The sequence below is a fragment of the Podarcis vaucheri genome (genome assembly GCF_965113315.1).
Source record: "Podarcis vaucheri genome assembly, chromosome: 7".
In the NCBI taxonomy this organism is placed as follows: Eukaryota; Metazoa; Chordata; class Lepidosauria; order Squamata; family Lacertidae; genus Podarcis; species Podarcis vaucheri.
Window position 1 is genome coordinate 86,573,646 of NC_138765.1, and position 20,763 is coordinate 86,594,408.

General features: G+C 42.5%; 1 protein-coding gene across 9 annotated transcripts in view; it reads right to left on the reverse strand.

The window, feature by feature from the left end:
• The window catches only part of SLC23A2 (solute carrier family 23 member 2), an 81,873-nt gene that overhangs the window by 51,240 nt on the left and 9,870 nt on the right, over window positions 1-20,763 (reverse strand). The window contains exon 1 of one of the 9 annotated variants that reach the window (XM_082230077.1): window positions 10,471-10,489. The exons of 7 other annotated variants lie outside the window; for them this stretch is intronic. The gene's annotated coding sequence lies outside the window, so the exon portion shown is untranslated. Of the gene's footprint in view, window positions 1-5,792; window positions 5,900-10,470; window positions 10,490-20,763 lie in introns of those variants that run through there. One more of the 9 variants, XM_082230074.1, reaches the window with a different exon arrangement.

The window sequence follows — 20,763 nt, forward strand, 5'->3', positions numbered from 1 at the left end:
GTGCAGGAGTATGTGAGAGGGTGTGACCAATGCCAACGAGCCAAGGGGGAGAGGCGGGCACCGGCAGGTTTATTAGAACCACTACCCACGCCGGAAAGGCCATGGGAGGCAGTGGCAATAGATTTCATGACTGATCTGCCCAGGTCCAGAGGGAAAACAGCCATCATGGTTGTGGTAGACCTGTTAACCAAGATGGCCCACTTTATAGCCTGCTCACATGCGGTCACAGCGGAAGAAACCGCTAAATTGTTTGTGGAAAATGTGTTTAGGCTGCATGGCGCCCCCTTGAGGGTGGTTTCTGACCGAGGGAAACAATTTACTTCCAGGTTCTGGAGGAAGCTCATGAGCTTATTGCATGTAGAGGTGAATTTCTCAACTGCCCGTCATCCAGAAACCAACGGGCAGGCGGAAAGAGCTAATGGTGTCCTCCAGCAATATTTGAGGTGTTATGTGAATGACAGAGAGAATGATTGGGTGGAGAAGCTGGCGTTGGCAGAATTTGCCTACAACAATGCAGAGAACGTGTCCACGGGGATGAGCCCCTTTTTGGCTAATCACGGGTGTCATCCCCGAGCCTTCCCAGGGGGGGAAGGGGAGATCTGGAGCGTTCCAGCCGCAGAACAGTTCGTTGAAGAAATGGAAGCGATCCATCGCCAGCTCCAACTTAATTTAAACAGGGCGAAGGAGGAATATAAGAGGCAGGCAGACAAAACCAGAAGGGAAGGGGAAAGCATTAGGGTGGGGGACCAGGTGTGGCTGTCCACCCAAGGGTTACCATTCAAAGGAGGTTGTAAGAAGTTAAGACCCAAGAGGCTGGGCCCATTTGAAGTCACGCAGCAGGTCAACCCAGTGGCTTTCAGACTCCGGTTACCGAACCACATGAAGCTGCACCCAGTGTTCCACAGGTCGTTGCTGTCACCGTATAAAGGGGACAGAGAAGGGAGGGTCAATAGGGGACCAGCTATGGAGGAAAAAGAACACAGCTACCATGTAGCGGAGATTCTCGATTCCAGGTGGAAGGGAGATCAAGTAGAGTATTTGGTAATGTGGGAAGGGGAGCCGGAGTCGGAAAACACCTGGGTCAGGGCAGAGGATGTAGATGACGAGGTTTTGATAGAAACTTTTCATCAGAGATTCCCTCGTAAACCTCAGCCAGTGGCGGGGTTCCGGAGGGAATACTTCGCCACCACCGACGAAGAAGAGTTGGAGGGGTTCTCTGATTCCGAGGCGGAGGAGGATTCAGCGAGCCGGAACGAAGACCGATGGAGGGAAATGTTTGAGACGTCTGAAGATGAAGAGGATTCTTTTCGGGGTTTCAGCTCCTCACCGCCCAGAGGAGAGAGTAGGGGCGGGGGGGAAGGGGGCCCTGGAGGGGAGGTGGATGTCAGGGAACTGACATCAGGGGAAAGGGAGTTGGTAGGGCTCCCAGAGACTGGGAGAGAGTCAGCAGCCAAAGCAGGGACCAGTAGGGGGAGCGAGGGGTCTCTGGAGGAGGATCTCAGTAATGCTGAGAGAGACGCAGCAGCTCAGGCAGGAAACAGCAGGGGAGAGAAAGGGGTGAGAGACACGTCCAGCGAAAATAGCGGGGAGGTGTCAGAAGCAACTGCAGGGAGACCCATACTTCACCGGAAACTGTCACGTCGTGAGTCCAGGAGACGCGTTTCCGTTAAGGAGCTTCTTTGCTGGAAGCGCTTCCGCAAGCAGCCACTGTCAGACTCTACTAGTGACTAGAGCAGACATGTCTGAGGAGCTCTGTCACACACAGAGGTTTGTGGGGCCGCACAAACTCTGAGGGGGCACAATTTTAAGCACAAGCAGCTAATCAACCCCTGACACTTCATAATTATATTTCTGCTTTCTGACCTGACCTGAAGAAAAAAACATGCTTGCACAGCACTCTGCAACAAATTTTTGGGAGACAACAAACCTTTCTTTTAAGGTGGGGAAATAAGGTGGAAATAAGTGAAAATCAGATTGGCTAAGAGACTGGCATCAATATCAAAAAGATTGGCCAGCAGGCCAGGAACATTTTGGAAAAAAATTCACAGACTGTCTTGATTAGCAAAACAATAATGCTTTTAAGCATTTTGAACAAGTGAAGCAGATAATTACTGTATTTGGGCAGAGTTTCGATTAGCCAGAATAGTTAGCTGGCAGACCAATGCTTGGCAGTGCCTCAGTTTTGCACAAAAGACAATTCCCAATTCATTACAGGACAGGAGCTTCTGAGTCTCTATTTGGCACCTGTCACACCAGTGACACCAAATAAGCCTTCGTTCTCTTCCAGTGGAAAAAAGGGTTGCAGAAAGATGGATGCAAGAAATTTGGATGGACCATTGATAAGATACAAGCTTGCTGGCCTTTCCACAGTAGTCGTATCAACTGGGAAATTCCACTTGGACAGGCTGAAGTCATAATCCTTATCCATGAAGCTGAGATAAAGAAAGCATTTCTAGCAATACAACTTACCAATGAAACTGGGTGAATAGCTGGTTCACACATTTCCCTCATAACAAGGGAGCGGAAAGATTCAAACTCAATAGAGGAAGAATGGAACTAACACAGGGGTGGATGTGGAGGTCAGGATAGGGGGGAAAGGCTGTGAATCCCTCTAATTAATTTATAAAACTTGTTTGTGGCTTATCCGTAAAAAAAAGAAGTTACGTACATACAAGAAACGATAGATAGCACATCTAATAGCACTTTGATGTGCTGAGAGTGATTTCCCAGCTGGCACTGGGCACAGAAGAAGTGTTACAGGCCTCCACTTCCTCCTCACCACACTCTCATTCTCATTCTCACTCTCTGCTCTTCCCCTTTGGGCTTTGACAAGAAGCACCTGGGAATCACTAAATACTTGCAAGCACCATGAAACCTCAAGCAGCAAGGCTGTGCAGAAGACAGATGACGAGAAGCTCAAGTCTCTCACAGAGGGCAATGTGGGATACTGTGGAGGTACTGTGGGATGATGGAAACTTACTATATTCAATAACCATCCAACAGGACATTCCTGGTCAAGACCAAGTCATTCAGGGGTGGGGGATTGTTGTTTTTTAAACTCACCATCACCATCTATTTTCATTATATGCACAGCACACTGCATCTATACCACAATTCATGTACAGTGGTATCTTGGTTCTCGAACTTAATCCATTCTGGGAGTCTATTCGACTCCCACAACCGCTTAAAAAGCAAGGCGCAGCTTCTGATTGGCTGCAGGAGCTTCCTGCACTCAAGCGGAAGCCACATCAGACGTTCGGCTTCCAAAAAACATTCGCAAACTGGAACACTTACTTCCAGGTTTGAAGCATTTGGGAGCCAATTTGTTCGACAACTAAGCTGTTCCTGAACCAAGGTACCATTGTGAATATATATGTATATGCAGTGGTACCTCGGTTTATGAACTGAATCCGTTCTGGAAGTCCGTTCTTACACCGAAAACCGTTCTTAAACCGAGGCGTGCTTTCCCTAATGAGGCCTCCCACCGCCGATACCCTTCCACCATTCGGTTTCCATTCTTAGGCCATTCTTAGGCCGAAGTAAAGTTCACAAACTGGGACACTACTTCCAGTTTTGCAGAGTTCATAAACCGAATAGTTCGTAAACAGGGCTGTTCTTAAACTGTTGTACCACTGTACACACACGTACACACACACACAAACACACACACACTAACAAAAGTGCAGAGAGTGTTTAGTTCATCTTTCCTGAACTGATGCCTTCCATATGTTTTGGATTATAATAGCCACCATCCCTGACCACTGGCCATACTGGCTACAACCAGTGTTGGAAACTCAGATATATAAGCTAATTGCCAAATGCCACCTTAAACTTAGGTTATGGTCACCACAATTGATGATGATGATGATTTTCATTTCTATACTACTTTATATTTTAAAGAAAAAACTCAAAGTGGTTTACAACACGTTAAAACATCAAATACAACAACCCAGAATAAAACAAATTCAAGCTTCAAGGAAATCAAGGGGTCAGCATGGAACTCTTGAGTAGGAATTTCTACCAACTTTGTGCACCAACCCAAAAAAGCCTTTCTGTGTGTTCCTATCAGCCATGCCCCAGACGGGGGCAGGACACATACATGTAAAAGGGCCTCTTCTGATTACTTTAAAGTCCACGTATGATCAGAAGATGGTCAGCCCAAAATGTTATGCTTGTAGGTTTGTGCTGTTAGGTAGAGGTGGCACTCGGGGTCAAATACCTTGCACTGGGGAATGTATCTGCTTTGTCTCCATCGAATCCCAATGTTCACTTTGACTGTGGTGGTGACTGTTGCTAGTGCAGCACCATGCTGTACACGGAGCAAGCTCTCTCTCTCTCAAGCTCTCTCTCTCTCACACAAACACAGCGCTGGCATTCACAATACCAACAGTTTAAGCATATCCAACCATGCTTTCTGAAAATAGCTGTGCTTGAGCAATGCCCTGCCTTCAGTTTGTGACAGAAAAAATGTCCATTCAGAATGAAAATGCATATTTTAAATTTAAATCCCTGCTCTAATTGTTACATCATCTCCTGAAAAGTGAAAGGAATTGTTCTTGCTTGATGTTCATACATACTGCCACTGTTTTGTCTGGATCACAAAAAATAACGAAGCGGCTGTGGGGGTTTTAAGCAGCTGTTTTCTCCTGAACAAAGCACTTCAATTAGCCTCTCAAGCCAAGCAATAAAGATACAAAATACATAATGATTTATGTGACTGGTTATTTCTCAAGAAAACTAATATGTAGACATTCCTTTCTATAGGTAGAGAGGACTGTGGCATAGAAAGACTATTTTTACAAAGTTTTATCTATTTCTCTTTGCACCCACCAAATCTCCAAAACTGATGGCTTTATTCTAAACTACAATTTCCTCATCAGAAACAGAGATTCCACTTTAGTGTGTTCAAAGCATTTCACATACATTATCTTGTAAACTTTGATTCATATTATTGCCCCCAAGATGCAGATTAGATAGCTAATGCTAGATATCGACAAGCTGGAAGATGTGCAGAGGATGACAACCAAGATGGTCAACAGTCTGGGAACCAAGTCTTACAAGGAATGGTTGAAGGAGTTGGGAATGTTTAGCCTGGAAGAGAGGAGACTGAGAGGAGATATGATAGTCCTCTTTAGATATCTAAAGGGTTGCCACACAGAAGATGGGGCAACCTCTGGAGGGAAGGGCTCAAACTAATGGTTTCAAGCTATAGGAAAGAAGATACCGACTAAACATCAGGAAGAACTGTCTGACAGTAAGAGCTGTTTGACAGTGAAACAGACTCTCTCAGAAGGGGTGGACTCCCTTCATTGGAAGATTTTAAGCAATTGTTGGGTGGCCATCTGTCATGGGTGCTTTAGTTGAGGGTTGGACTAGATGACCCTTGGGGTCCCTTCCAACTTTACAATTCTATGATTCTACGACAGTGTAGTTTTTGCCTAAGGCCATTTAGTCAGTTCATGGCCATGTCAAGTTTCAAATCAAGCCAGACACTATGCAACCCCACCCCTATTAACAATACACTTAAAACATTAACAATACACTTAAAATAGTTTTAAGATTTAGTCTGGATTCATTTATCTCAGGACACAGAAATACACTGACACTTCTAACTTCTTGATAATTTGGATTTTCATAACTTGTAGAGGGGAGAAACTTCAAGTTATGAAAATTCAAATTTTCAAGTGGCAATATTTTCAAGACCAAAACTTCAGCATATAACCCATATAAATTCTCTAGCTGAACTTCTCTTACATTAGCTACAACTTTCAGCTGGTTAACGACTATCTTACCTCAAGACACCAGGGCAGATAGCAGAGTCTCTGTGGAATAGTTTCGCCTGGTTCCTACCAGCAGCTGCCAGCTGTAGTGATCATACTAGCACCACAAGCATCATGCAGAAGGATTTATATTCCATATATTGTATAACTGTACTTTATCCTATCAGAGTAAGTGCTTATACATTACACAACTGTTAAAAAATACCAAGACACACCACGTGGTCACACGGTGTTACTACATGCCTCTGACATAACTAGAAACCTTGAGTAAATATTACAGTAGCAATCCCTTTAAACAGTACTTGGCTTCTGCAAACCAATCTCAAAAAGGAAAATGCAGACTGCATCTGTAATCATCAGTTGTTCTACATATTGTGAAATATGTATGCAAAGCCCCTTGAAGGTGTGAAACCAAGTCCTTCAAAATCTGGATGCCCAGTTCTGAAAAACTATTGTCAGACTGGCAAATTATTCTGGTTCACCCACTTCTATTATCAGTTACAGATATGTAGAGCAATCCATGAAGTTTACTGTTGAAAATATAGGTCATGAGAAAAAAATTAGTCATCAAGTTCCATAAGACATCGTTCTAACAATCTATCATGATATTGCAAAAAACATGTGGCGCAATTTGGCCACAACAAAAGCATAAGCACCGACTTTTGCAATTATGCCTCATCTGCCATAAGCTGGGATGCAATTTTCTGCCACAGTGGCAAAAGTTTGCTCAAGTTACAAGCTGTGCTAAAGAATCTGCTCCAAAGTGCTGTTAGAGAAAGGTAAAGTCACAGATATGGGGAAACCTTTGCATGAACCCAACTGTTTCCCCACTCATTTCAGGAAATTCTCTATTATTATTATTATTATTATTATTATTATTATTATTATTATTATACCACCCTTCATCATAACATCTCACGGCAGTTCACAGAATAAAATAGAGCATAAAAACAAGTAAATAAGTAAAACAAAACAGCAAAACAATAATCCCCCTTCCCACAGACACATTTAAAAGGCTGTAGAATATTTATCAGCAAGCAACTTAATAACTAATCTCATTTAGTAACATCAAGTATAATAACTATATATTTATGTAAAATATATAAATATAAAATAAAGTTATGACATAAGATTACTGCAGACAACTGGAAATTGTGTGCAGTTCTGGTTGCCTCACCTAAAAAAGGGTATTGTATTGTTGGGAAAGGTTAACCACAAAGATCAAAGATTGGGACTTTTTAGTTTAGAGAAAAGGTGACTAAGAGGTGACATCATAAAAGCTTAAAAAATTATGCTGCATGACATGGAGAAAGTAAATAGAGAAAAGCTGTTTTCCCCTCTCTCATAACACTAGAATTCATGGACCTCCAATGTAGCTGAATATTGGAAGATTCAATACCATTAAAAGAAAATACTTCTTCATACAAGACACCTTTATACTATGGCACTTACTCCCACAAGAGGCAGGGGATGGCTTTAAAAGAGGATCCATGGAGAACAAGGCTATCAATGGCTACTAATTTTCTGGGTGGATCAGACAAAGGCATTCTCTCCAATATTATCATACAAGTCAATGAGTTTGTATTTGGTCTTCTCAGTAAGGTAAAGGGACCCCTGATCATTAGGTCCAGTCGCGGATGACTCTGGGGTTGTGGCGCTCATCTCGCTTTATTGGCCGAGGGAGCCGGTGTACAGCTTCCGGGTCATGTGGCCAGCATGACTAAGCCGCTTCTGGCGAACCACAGCAGCGCACGGAAATCACCGTTTACCTTCCCGCCGGAGTGGTACCTGTTTATCTACTTGCACTGCATGCTATTGAGCTGCTAGGTTGGCAGGAGCAGGACCCAAGCAACGGGAGCTCACTCTGTCACGGGAATTCAAACCGCCAACCTTCTGATCGGCAAGTCCCAGGCTCTGGTTTAACCCACAGCGCCACCCGCGTCCCTGGTCTTCTCAGTAGTGGTGGTTAAATATGGAGAAGCAATGTATGAAGATAAATGCACTATGTGCAGAAGAAAAAACAGCACATCAGATAATTCTGGTAGCCTTTCCATAATCCCTACTGGCCACTATGGGTATGTTCTGTCGCCACAGTCGGAGGCAGAATGTTTCTGAAGTCCAGTTACTGGAAACTGCAGGAATGGGCTTCCCATGGGCATCTGGTTGGCCACTGCGAGAACAGGATGTGGACTAGATGGGCCATTGGCCGGATCCATCAGGCTCTTGTTGTGTTCTTAAGAGTATGGGGAAATACCAGGTTTTAGCTTTACTAAGTGACCTTGGGGAACCTAGTATCTTTCAGTGCAATCAGCTTGGTGTGAGGAAGATTGATACAAGCAGGCAGGCAGGCAAACATGGGGCTGAGCCTCTCAACTCCTTGAAGGGACAAGATCTAAGTATTAGCTTTGCTTGAGATTCATAAATATAACAAATGGACAAAACACATGACTGTGCTGTGTGCCTGAGGGGGGTCTTTAAAAAAGGCTGATAGTGTAGCTTCTTTGCTTGTACAATTCCATTTGGTTATAATTTCATAAATAATCATTTATGGCCTATAGTTCGGAAGCACTAATATGGTTTGTAGATAATTCAGAATTCGGGCTATTGTGGTAATAGAAAAAGACAGCACAGAATACAGTTTTCCCCTCACAAAACACCCCACAACCTTAACTTGCAATTGCTCCCTAAAAAAATGAATGTTCAAACCCGGACATTTCGATGCAAAAAAATACAAATCAAGAGCGCCATCTAGCTTCCACTTGTGGTGCCCATTAAGCTACTGGAAGGCAGGCAGGCAAGTACACAGGCACACACACACAACACACACACAAAGTGGCCATCAGAATTGAGAAGCAAACACACTTCCCTCACTCACAGAAAGATGTGTTCTCTTACTATTTTATTTTATTTAACATATACTTCCTTGCATCGAAAGATCACAGGGTGGTTAACAAGATAAATATCTCACTAACTATTTGCATTTAATATTTTTTTAAAAATAAATATAATTATTTAAAAACCAGAAGTATCTTTCTGGTACAAATATACTTTGTAAATATTAGTGCAAATACCCCACAGAAACACTCCCAAATTCATTTTCACAAAGGACATGTGAGGAAGCAAGCATCTCTCCTCTTCTGACAAGCTTTCCAACACCCACTACTGTATATATAACACCTTTCAATCATGTCATGTGTTTGGGGTATGAAAGATATAGAGGTGAAAGAAATTAGGGTTTTTTAACAAAAATTGATTTGAGGATTTCACCTCTCACCAAAGGTGGGGCAGTTCCACAAAAAGTACAGGACAAAACTTACAGTTATATTGTTTCTGCAAAGAGAAAAAACTTTTTTTTATAAAACTTCTTTTAGTGTGTTAGTTTACACAACTCTTACAGGATAAACTCACTTAGAAGACAGATAGCAATATGAAATCCAGAACACAAGGAGAAAGAATACACAACAAAAAAGTATTAACATTTTAAAGAAACTATATAAAAATGCAACCCTCAAACTACTCCAGTGATGTTAGCCACCTGAGAATCATAGCTATACTCTTATAAAGGATGTGGGAGATTTTAGTCTTATTGTACACATATTTTAGTTCTTGAACAAAGTCCAGTGTTCATAATTCATTTGGATGGGTAAAATACACCAAGATAATTAGAGCTCATGTCTCCCCATATCAATGTTTCCAGATGAATTTAATTCACTGTGGATTCCATATTCTCCTTGAGTGTGCAATTATACAGGACCTACACCATAATTAATGCAAATTACAAGCCATGCAGATTTAATTGCTGATTTCGGAAGAATGGCATCCTTGTAAAGGATTTTCTTTCTAATGTTAGGAAAGATATGAATATGCAAATAATCAGCATTTCAGAGCTTGCTCCTTCTGCCCCCAAACACCCAAAAATAATATCCACTCACCACAAATTTGGGACTATATAAACATGATTTGCATTGGATTTAGTACAGCACTGGAAGTGATATATCAGCACACAAAAAGTGCTCACATCAGCTCATTGCCAAGTACTTGCCATGTACTTGAGAACCTGGCCAGAGCATGGGAAAGCAACTAATGGCAAGGCAGCTCTATTGGAAGGAAATACATTTTGCCTTCCATGTTTCTTTTTTTATACCTTTGTTACATTTATATCCTACCTTTCCTCTAAGGACCTCAAAGTAGCACACTTGGTTCCCCCCTCTCCATTTCACCCTCTCCGTTTCATCCTCATAGCAGCCATACAAGGCAGCTGATGCTGAGTGATAGTATCTCTGGACCAGTCAAGTTTTAAGGCTGAGGGAGTATTTGAAGTCAGGGCTCCCCAGCCCAAGTCCAACGCTCCAACCACTACACAATACCACTAGTTCTTTCCTTAATAATTAAAAATACTGATATACTGATCACAATGCTCAGGTAAGACATTTGATAAATCACCAAGACCTCTCATTAATCTTAAAACAAGACCCCACCATATACATCATTTCAGTATGCAAAGACAGTGGTGATATTTCCTAACTTGCAAGTGCATTTTTTAAATATAGAATTGTAGAGTTGGAAGGCACCCCAAGGGTCATCTAGCTCAACCCCCTGTAATGCAGGAATTGTTTCCTTATTTATTCATTTCCAACATTTTCTTCTTCTTTGGGCTAAGCAGCAGTGTTCTACACATATGCACACGTACTGACATCCAATTTCACTGGTTTCTTCTAACACTTGACTCAGTGTTTGTTTAGCCTTAAGCAGTCCCTTTACAACGCCTCCAGCAAGTATGTTCAGTGGTTTGGCTTCAGATGAAAAGCCACAATGCCAGAGCCCACAGCTCTAAAATGTGGGTTTCCATCCCGGTCTTTCACAACAGGGCTTGTAGATAACCACTCAGCTGGCCTTACCCAGGGCAGGCAAAGTGTTTCTACAAGATCATATAGGAAAACTTTCCTCATGCCTTCCTCCACCCTTATAGACATCAATTGAACATAAAAGACTGGGAGCCCATCTTGTCTAGCATTGGTGGTAGGATACAGCCATTATGACCAGTAGCTATTGATAGTCGCACCTTCTATGAATTTGTCTAATCCCTTTTAAAGTGAACTAAGGTGACCGCCATCATTAAGACACAAATATGTTTGGGCAAGTGGGCAAGTAAACATTTTGTGTAGGCAAATAACTTTTGTGGAATCATTTGCCAGGTTCTTCTGAACAACAACTCCACAGAACTATCCGTCAAGAACAAGTTTACTGCTCTTCAGTGGTATAGCTAACCTGAATAGCAACTCCTTTCACATTGGCCTGGCATAGACAGCAGTAATTCCAAACCCATCCCTTCTTGCCGTTATGCACTGGCTTCACCACAAATCTGTGCATTAGGCCAGAATTACATGTTGCATCTGAACACGGGGGCTGTGTTTTAATGTCAGTTAATAAACCAGGAAAATGAACCAGGGAAGGAGAACTCAGCTTCAACGTTCATTTATTATTTCATAAACTATGGCTTGGGAAGGCTCAAACAATAATCCAAACTGGACCATGGATGGTGCATGTTTTAATTTCTTCTACAGACTGAATGTCTGGATTTGTTCACTAAAGTTGCCTGTGTTTTTTTTTATATATAAAAAAAATGTCAGGGTGATACAGGGTAGAAAATATTCCACTGTTATATTTTTCATGGAAAGTTTTCATAAAAAAGAATGAAAAAGAAGCTATCTTAATATTTTTGGATGCTGAGAAGGTGTTCGACAATGTCCCTTGGGTATTTATGAAGAGAATTATGGAAATTATGGACTTTGGGATAGCATTTATCAAAGGGATTGAAGGGTATATGGAACAAAGGGTGAAAATGTTAATCAATGGAACAATGACAGAGAAATGCAGTATTGTTTTAAAGATATTTTCAATATGTTTTCATTGCTTTGTTGCTTTATCCCTTGTTGTTTGCTACCCGGAGCTCCTCTGGGTACATAAAAGTATTAAACGAACAAGGAAACATCTGTTCCAATTTATATAGCACTTTGCACACCCGAAAGTGTTTCATGTGAATTATATTGCTTTAATCCTTACAATAACCTTGTAATGTAGTTACAGATAGGTAGCCGTGTTGGTCTGCCATAGTCAAAATAAAAAAATTCCTTCCAGTAGCCCCTTACAGACCAACTAAGTTAGTTCTTCGTATGAGCTTGGTATGAGCTCATACCAAGAACTAACTTAGTTGGTCTTTAAGGTGCTACTGGAAGGAATTTTTTTTATTTTGACTTGTAATGTAGGTTAAATTTGTATGCCCTATTATAGATGGGGCGGGGCTGAGGCTGAAAGAGCATGGCCTGTCAAATACTGCCTGTGAGCTCACAACTGTGAGATTCGAGCAAGTCTCCTGACCATTCTTGTAGTCCTCCACTTAAACTAATTGCCCCTCAGGAAAGGGATGTCTGAAATTCGCTCAGACACCCCATTGTTTCTGTTCAATAAATTATACAGGCTCATAAGATTCTTCATAGCCTGGAGACACTACTTCGTCATACAAGAAATGAGTAATTTGGAATGCGATCTGTGAAACTGTCATTTACAATACTAGCTTTTCATGAAGAATGCAACTGATGAAGTTGTTTGTTCTACAGGAAAGCTTATGCCATAACCAGGACATCTCGTAAAACGGGAATGTGTCTCTCCCTGCCCCTCCCCGCCCCGCCCTCACTTTCACTGCCAGCAGAATGCCCCCTCACAGCGTACTTGGCAAAAGCCAGGGTGCTCCGCCCTGGGGCAGAGAAGATGAGTGGCAATGCCATACGTTGAAACATCTCCCTCCCACTGGAGGGGGTGTGTGTTCTGGCTGCAGAAGCAGTGGGGCAATCAGGGTTCTTCCTCTTGTGCTTTCGCTGCCCGGTGCTCTAACCTCCTTTTAAAGGTGATTAGACCCAACTCTGCAAGTGGCAGCAAAAAACTACATTCATTTATCTTCTCACACAGAAAGCCATGAATAAATTCCTGCATTTCCCCACCTCGGAAGGAGGATGGAGAATTCCCAATATTCATTTTAGAAGATGAAACGAAAGAATGGGTGCACATAGAATTAGATATAATCTGAAACACCCTCACCTCAGTGTACCCATTTCTAAACCCTCGCAACACAAAACAGATCCACACAGACCATGCTTAAAGCATTGAAAGAAAAAGTAGGAATACTGTCCCAGCCCTGTCCCCCTCTAATCGCCCAGTTTACCACCCACTGTTCCACCATGCATCCCAAAGCTTTCAAATAAAGATTTGGCAAGCCAAAGGTCTACACCACCTACAAAATGGCAACCCCATACTGATACAAGAAATACAAGACAAAGTAGGGGACACCCAAATACCCTGACTGACCCAACAACAACTGCATGCCTTCTTAAACAACCCAGCAACAAAGGTAACTGCCACTAGGCCCTTGTCTAACTTTGAAAAACTCCTACTATCAACAGAGGGACACAGCAAAGGGACGGTATCAGCAATATACAAAGCACTACTCCAAGACACTACACTCCTTACTGCAATGGGAATACGACACAATATACAAAATAAACTCAACCCAATGGTCAAAACTATGGACTAAATTGCCCTTCAAATCCCTCAGCCAAGAAGAGGGAACTCATTTTGAAACAAATTTACAGGTGGTACCTAATACCACAGAAACTGGCAATGATACACCCAGGAACTTCATCTAGTTGTTGGAGAGGCTGCACCACCATAGGTACATACCTCCATATGTGGTGCAATTGCCTCCAAATTCAATCCCTTTGGATAGCAGTCTTATAATAAATCTGCAACTCCAGAACTGGCTCTACAAAATATCTTCCAAGACAACAATACACACTCCCATGATAAATAACTCATAAGCCACTTACTTTCAGAAGTTAGGAGTGTCATAACCAAACACTGGAGGGACCTAGCATGAGTGAACATGGACCACTGGTACCAAACTGTATGGGAAACCATCATATTCGAAAAGCTAACTAACAAACTGAAATTAGCATGGGGGAAAACAAAGAACGCTTTCACCCAGTGTGGTTCCCCTTTATTGCATATACAGGCCAACAAGAGAAAGACCAACCTCCCCTGACAGCATGTGAATTGATGATATGGCTGGTTTAACCCAGCAACACACCCAGCCACACTGCAACCAGCCAAATACAACCAGCCATGTCCTGGGCCCTCTGGCCTCTCACTTCACCAGCAAAAATAAGATACGTACTCACGTGATGCTGACACAAAAGCTCTGCTCATATACTATGCTGAAGAATGAAAGTTTACTGTGTGTCCCGCACTCTATTTTCTCCCTTCTCTCTCCCCACTTCACTTTCCCCCTACGCCATATTGCCTATAACAATAATGTCTCACATAACAGACCTGTATGAAGGACTAAACTATTATTAAACAGAGACGTGTTATGTACCTTTGTTAGTCAAGAAAAACCAGTTAATAAAAACATATTCTTAAAAAGGAGATATAGGAGAACAGATGCTTAAATGACACCTCTGTGTTGCTGGGGAGCAGCAAATGAAGCCCTGCTTGTGGGCTTTCTCAATGGCTATGAATGATCCCTGTAAGAAGCAAGATGCTGGACAAGATGGGAGTTCTGGCCTGAATCAGAAGAGCTCCGCTTATGCCCATTGCAATATAGAGTGACACAGCAAAACTGCTGGCATGTCATTTCTGTGTGCAGAGGTCAAGCTGAAAGGGAAGTTACTTTGATGAAGGGTGGAGAAAGGAAGTAAGTGCTTCAGGACAGAGCAGAGAGGATAAGGGTTACCATGGATGCCTGGGGATATAGCAACCCTTCAAGAACTGCTCAAGAATGTGCTGGAAAGGACATACCCACCAGCAGTCAACAGCAGACTGCCTCTTACAAGTCTATCAGGACTGCTCCTTACATTAGGCACTAGCAATTCTGGGTTTCTTGTTAAGTGAATGCGGGCAAGGAACTATGTATATATGACAATAATAATTTTATTATTTATATCATGCCCTTCTGGCTGGGTTGCCCAGCTATGTGCTCATCACATACCAGGGGTCAGCAAACTTTTTCAGCAGGGGGCCGGTCCACTGTCCCTCAGACCATGTGGGGGGCCGGACTATATTGGGGGGGGGGCAGGGAATGAATGAATTCCTATGCTCCACAAATAACCCAGAGATGCATTTTAAATAAAAGCACACATTCTACTCATGTAAAAACACGCTGATTCCCGGACTGTCTGCGGGCCGGATTGACAAGGCGATTGGGCCAGATCCAGGCCCCGGGCCTTAGTTTGCCTACCCATGACATAATCACATGTTCTTTTTTATGTGCACATCTTAAATATTTGTGAAGCAGGCTTCAGGGCTCCACTAGACATTCAGTAGCAAACAGAAATAAAAAGGAGGGGGCAGGGTGCTTTTCTGGGGGAGAAATGGCAGTCAGTGGCTGTTTAACCCAAATCTGCAAGGTTGGGCTTTCAGGTTGACTAGAGGAAAGGGCAGGGCAGGGAAAGGGCGTCCTCCTTCCTGCCCTTCCCTGCAAACCTGCCTCACCAATGGTCCCTTCGTTGCACCTTAAAAACAAAACACTGGATTGGGAATTCTTCATTTGCAACCACATGTCAAGTTTTAGCTTCAGGGTAATGCTGAACCTTATGCACTAGTACAAAAGGAGAGGGAAAAGAGAATCAGAATGTTTTGAGAGAATCCATTACAGGTTATGTCTTATTTGCGGATATTCCAGACTATGATAACTCTGAAGGAGGAGGAATGGCACCCAGGGGAGTATATTTCAGGTAGTGAATTGCAGGGTACTTTGAGTATTCGCAGCTTAAAGACTTCCCACACAGAGTCTCAACTCACACAAAAAGCTGGTTTTCTGGGCTCCAATCATGTGCTGAACTGTACTATAGCTCCACTTCCCTGTGACTGTGGAAGTGCAGTCCTGCTCAGCTCCTGTGCATGATCAGAGTCTACAGAGCTAATCGGAACCAGAAGAGTGGACATTTTTACAGCAAACAAGGTCATCTGTTTCATGCTGCAGGCAAAGATGAAATAGCTGGCTCTGTTGCCAAGATAAAAGCTTTGATCTCATCAAGAGAGATAATGCAAAGCCAGAAAACAGCACATTCCGCAGAGCATGAGATAAATATGCCCTACTCCAGATATAAATCATACCATTGATAATAACCACTTAGTTTGTTTATACTGTATGGCACATTCACAAAGAATAGTGCTTTCCAAAGTATTTCAGGATGGGTCTCTACCCCAAGATGCATACAATGTATAATTTAACACAAGGGAGTCAACTGAGGAAGGAGAAGGCAATGTCCAAATCGGAGCAATTTCCTGGCAGGGAGATAGCATTTTATGGACAATTATAACTCCCCCCCCCCCCGCCCCAGAGTGGTGTTGTACCAGATGACCATCTGGCCACCCAACTCACCTACCTAAGTCTCTGTTACACACACCAAGCCACCCCCTTCACCCATAATCAAATCCATCAGCAACACCATCAGACCAGGAGGATAGGGTTGGCTAACCAGTATCCTTAAATTCCAAAATACAGCAGACAGAGTGGAATGAGAGCAAGAGCTTTGATAGAACTAGCCCTCCTCATTGTCTCTGCATAACTTTGCCCAGCTTCAAACCACCCCTTGCCTAGCACCACAGAGATGGCAGCCTCATTCCCCTCCTCCGTCTCTGACCCAGACACATACAGTGGTACCTCTGGTTAAGAACTTAATTCCTTCCGGAGGTCCATTCTTAACCTCAAACTGTTCTTAACCAGAAGCACCACTTTAGCTAATGGGACCTCCTGGTGCCACTGTGTGATTTCTGTTCTCATCCTGAAGCAAAGTTCTTAACCTGAGGTACTATTTCTGGGTTTGCGGAGTCTGTAACCTGAAGTATCTGTAACCTGAGGTACCACTGTACTGCTGTTAACCCACCTCTAATCATAATAGCAGAATGTAGAGAAATAAATAGGAGAGATCAATCCAACCATCCCAGTCAGAAACCACTCCATCTCTCACCTGGGGCACTCACCCAGGGAGCAAATTGGTTCAGTTATTTGCACTTAAGCCTACTCATATGGGACGCGGGTGGCACTGTGGTCTAAACCACAGAACCTAGGGCTTGCCGATCAGAAGGTCGGCAGTTCAAATCCCTGTGACAGGGTGAGCTCCCGTTGCTCAGTCCCTGCTCCTGCCAACCTAGCAGTTCAAAAGCATGTCAAAAGTGCAAGTAGATAAATAGGTACTGCTCCGGCGGGAAGGTAAACAGCGTTTCCGTGTGCTGCTCTGGTTCGCTAGAAGTGGCTTAGTCATGCTGGCCACATGACCCGGAAGCTGTCTGGAGACAAACGCGGGCTCCCACAGCAGGAAAGCGAGATGAGCGGACTTCTGGGGAGGTGCCTCCGGCAATGGCAGAATTCCTCTGATCGGGAGGAATTTAACCCGTGGGAATTTGGGTCTGGCCGCCACGGCGAAGGCGGAGACCTGCAAAAAATCACAGGCGGGAGAAGCCTGTGAACGTGGGATTCAGCGGGCACCTTTTGCGCCTCCCCTACTCGCGGGGAAACCCGGTTTCGGGGGTCCGGAGCAACATGGGGTGAGCGGCGCGGTGCTTCGAACCACCTGCTTCTTCCACGGAGCGAAGCCGCATAGCTGTTGTCGGAGAGCGCTGACCTTTTCCTGTGGACAATTTGATTTTAAAGTAATTACCCGTGAGTAGAGCTGAAGCGGGAGAATTGGATTCTTAAACGTTTAATTTGGTATCGTAACAGGGAGGTTCAATACAGGAAGTCCGCCTTCCCCTTTTGTAAATAGACTGAGGCAATGAGGCTGCAAGCTGGAGTCTTGGAAAGCCTTTTGTAAAAGACTAAATTTCCATCGGCAAAGAACATTAAACTTGGAGGCAGGAGAAGGGGGGGGGAGTTGTGGACTGAGTATGCCTGTGGGAGAGAGCGAAGAGAGCTAAAATACTGCCGCTCTGACCCTAGAAACGGGCTGCTAGCAGGACAGACGTCTTTTGGAATGTTCATTGACAGCATTTAGAACGTTCATTGACAGCTAGCTAAATAAGAGGAATACATTGTTTCCACTGTCTCCGGCTGCTTTTAAAAAGGAGTAAAAGTAACTGAAAATTGAAACTAACTTTGGATTGTTTGAATTGTGTTTAAAAGAGGACATTATGGACTATTATAAATAGAAACTGTTTTCCCCTAGTGGAAGCCTTTGAAACTGGTTGCTTTACAAGAGCTGGGCTAGGGGAATTTCCAGCTGCAAGATAAAAAACAGTGAGACTCTGGGACTGACCTTGAATCTTTTAAGTGTTATGGCAAATGGAAAGGGAAAAACAGACCAGTCAACTGCTGACAAAACAGTAAGGTCTGGGAGGACTTGGCAACAACCCAGGAGAGGTTCAACATCAGGCCCCCCTGGTTCTTCTGCTGCTGCCTTTGTACCAGTACACTCAAAACCAAGAGGAATGTCGACAGAAGAGGCCTTAGTGGCTGCATTATATAAGATAAATGATTCACTGGAACAGCTTAACAAGAAAACAGACCTGATAAATGCGAAAGTGGATGTTCCAACTACTAAAATTGACTTAAATACAGAAAGTATAAATAATACCAATACAGAAACCACCCAGAAATTGATACAGGAATCTACTTTGATACGGCAAACTGCGGAGGAAGCCAGGGAGAAAGCCGTTGCTGCTGAATGTAAAGTAACACAACTGGAGAGAGAGAGAGTCCCAGCCCTACAGAGGCAATTTGAGGATTAGAGTTCACCTTTGGTGGACATGCCCAAGGATTAAGACACTCTGGGAGATGATTTATAACGAAATGAAAAAGGTATTCAAATATACCCTTTTGAAGAAATCAGAGGCCTTTCTCCTGGGCATGGTTGGCCAATTGGTGTTAAAGAAGGATAGAACTTTTTTTACGTATGCAACAACAGCAGCAAGAATACTCATCGCGAAGTATTGGAAGACACAAGATTTACCCACCCGGGAAGAATGGCAGATGAAGTTGATGGATTATATGGAACTGGCGGAAATGACTGGCAGAAATCCGAGACCAGGGAGAAGAGTCGGTGGAAGAAGACTGGAAAAAGTTTAAAGACTATTTATAGAAATACTGTAAAATTAATGAATGTTGGAATGAAGTTATATGGCTTTAGTAGAAATGTTATAAGGAATTAAGTATAAATAGATTAATAGAATATTAAAGGAAAAAATAAGGTTAGAATGTGTTAAGATAATTATAGGATAGAAAACAGAGGAAGATGGAAAGGAATTGCTGAAACAATTAATAGAAGTGGAATACAAAAAGGGAGGTGCGAGGAGGTCGTCGAAATAAGTGAATGAAAGATAAGATATAGAAATTGTTTGATGTGTTTTAAATTGCTTTTGTTTTGTTAGTTTAATGTGTTAGTGTTATGTAGTGTTTGTGTATTGTATTGTTCTTTTTTTGTGTAGTGTTTAAATTGTTGAAAAAGTAATAAGTATTATTTTTTTAAAAAAAGGAAAGCGAGATGAGCGCCGCAACCCCAGAGTCGTCCATGACTGGACTTAATGGTCAGGGGTACCTTTACCTTTACCTAAGCCTACTCATAATTACTATAGCAGGAAGTTCTAGGAAAAAATTGCTTGCTACAACTATGGATTGGATAAGAATGCTCCAAGTTGAATGCAGACATTGTTAATGCAATCACTGTGTTTGGAACAAAAGGATTATGAACAACTTTTGACTCCCACAGGTTAATGGCACCTCTTACCACACGTATGAACAGATATGAGAAACTGCTAAGGAAATTGAGAAAAAGGAGAAAATTTTAAAGCAGGGCAGGGCAAAACCTAACATTCAAGCAAGTTCAAGAGACTCCGGATTTGCAAGTGCCTATCAGAAACATTTAAAAGAACAAAACAAAAATCAGATTTCATTATTGATTTTGTTATGGTTCTAATAAAGCAATCTGCTGTGCAAGATAATTGTGAGCCTTGCCACAATCCTGGCAATTAGCTGACCAATTATATTAATCCTAACAGCAGGCATAACACTTCTGTCCCCCTTCCCATTCATGTTCTGCCATGTTCAAGGTACAGTGTCAAAAAGAAGTGCTATTTCACTACTACAGGGCCAACATAACTGTAAGTGAACTTGCTGGCACACTAGAAAATGGTTTTCAAGAATAGCCTTCACTCCACAACTAAATCCATCTTCCCCAACCAGGTGCCCTCCCATCAGTTTTTGCCAGCAAGCATAGCTGTATGGTGATGGAGTGCTAGGCATTGTAGTCTAAAATATCTAGAAGGTAGCAGGTTGGGGAAAGCTGAACTAAATCAACACAAAATTATTTTATTGGACCAAGTTTGCAGAAATGCAAGTCGCAATTTGTGACCAACTAATTATTATGAGCTATAACTTCCTTTTACCAATAAAACAAATGATAAGAAAAAAAACAACAACCAGAGACCCATGTTTGGGAAACCCTGACTTATAGTACCAACTCTGACAATACATACATTTTTTTACCCAAACAAATGAGTGTTGTTGTTTTTTCACACTTGATCACTATAAAATATGTGCTATTACCATACGGAATATTCATCACCAAAGTTAGTATAAGAATCATGTCTCATGAGTTGCTTGGTAACACAGTTGTTAGCTCCCCAAAACAGAATACACAGCAGGCAAGGCAATCTGGTTCACAGGTTCAAAGTTTATAAATGTGGAGGTATCAAGCTTCAGGGGACATGGATCTCTTTTAGCAGGCAAGATGGCATTACTATTTTTCAATTATATTAAAATTGGGGACGTCAGAACTTAATTACAAATTCACTAATCAGTTACTTCTACATATGTATTTTGTTCTAACAGCAAAATTAGGGTAAACAGCTATGAATCTTTTTGTTACTGACATGGGGATTTAGAAAGAGGGTAATAAATGATTAATAAATTTAAGCTTTGATCCTGTACCAGTTT